This window comes from Triticum aestivum, chromosome 2B (assembly GCF_018294505.1).
Source record: "Triticum aestivum cultivar Chinese Spring chromosome 2B, IWGSC CS RefSeq v2.1, whole genome shotgun sequence".
Classification (NCBI taxonomy): Eukaryota; Viridiplantae; Streptophyta; class Magnoliopsida; order Poales; family Poaceae; genus Triticum; species Triticum aestivum.
The window spans coordinates 197521845-197523344 of record NC_057798.1 but is presented as its reverse complement, the minus strand read 5'-3'; positions in this window follow the sequence as shown (position 1 = coordinate 197523344).

The window sequence follows — 1500 nt, the reverse complement described above, 5'->3', positions numbered from 1 at the left end:
TGCCGGTCCGCCGCCGCACCGGCCTTCCCTCTAGCAGCCCCCCCCACGCCGAGCTTTTTCTCCGGCGATCCCCACCCCACCGCCCAATGAACGCCCCCAACCGCCGGTGACTACCAACCAGAGGTCTCACGACTTCGAATACCCACCGACCACTAATTTATTACCATTTTTGTCCTTCATATACGCACCGATGGGTGGGCCCTATGGTAATGTGCGCTGCTAAATGTGGACCGTTTGACTGGTCAATTGATCGTGTTATCAACAAATTACGGAGCTGTATGGTGAGCCAGTGACCGTATGATCACCCTAAAATGTACTCCTATTTTATTAACACAGTACAGACTCAAACTAACATTTCTTTCTTTCATATACGGGCTGATAGGTGGGCCCCACGGTTACGCGCCCCGATGGTGCAACACTAGTTGCGCCGCGTGGAACGTTTGACTGGTCAATTGATTGTGTCATCAACAAAATACGGAGTTGTGCGGGTGAGCCAGTGACCGTATAATCATGACATGTATTTGTTTAACACGGTACAGACGCAAGGGCTCATATATATGCGCAAGCACTCACCGCTATAAGCGCACACACGCGAACCCTACCCCTATGAGCACCTTCGAGTGAGTGGGCCAACATATATGATCTTGAGATTTTAGGAAGTCACCATAGGTGCCTCGTAGTCGAGTGCAACGTCTCCTCCCACTGAACGTGCATCACCGGAAAATACTGAAATTAACACAAGATAAATGCGAGCACCGTGACTTTAACCTTGGTGGGCTCGAGAAACCACTATCCTCCTAACCATCCAACCACATGTTCGTTAGCACGACAAAATGTATGTGGTGACCGTGATGAGCTTATTCTAAAGTCCAGTGAACATATCGTGCTTTCGCTTCAAATACAATGACCGTAAGTGTCGTCAACAAAATATGGAGCACGCATCAAATGCAAAGTCCGTCAGTGTCATCAACAAAATATGGAGACGTATCGTGAGCTAGATACCGTTGTACTATTGTATATGATTATTTTCTTAGTGGACGATTGTGTGTTTGGTGTGGTGGGCACATCATTTCTAGTTGTGGTGGGTCAACATGAAGACTCATGGGTCGGTTCCATCCTGCGCCACATATAGGTTGGACTGAGACGTGTTGTACGAAGACCCATGTGGAGGACTCGGCGTACAACACGAAGCTACCAGAGTCGCGGAGGACTCTATCCCCACTGGTGATAAGCCGACTATATATGATTTGTAACCCTAGGCCCTTAGTATGTTATACAAGCTTGGGGGCTAGTTCGTCGATAGTATACACACAGGCCCAGTGCCTGGTATTCACGTGTACTTTGTACACACCCCTATCACTAATATACAGTACCAGGAGTAGGCTCTTTCTTCAACTGCAAGGGTCCGATCCGAACTAGGGTAAAACTTTGCCTCGTATTACCATCCAGCCCAACAGCCAGGGATATCCTACCGAATGATATGATGAAATCATATCTGCT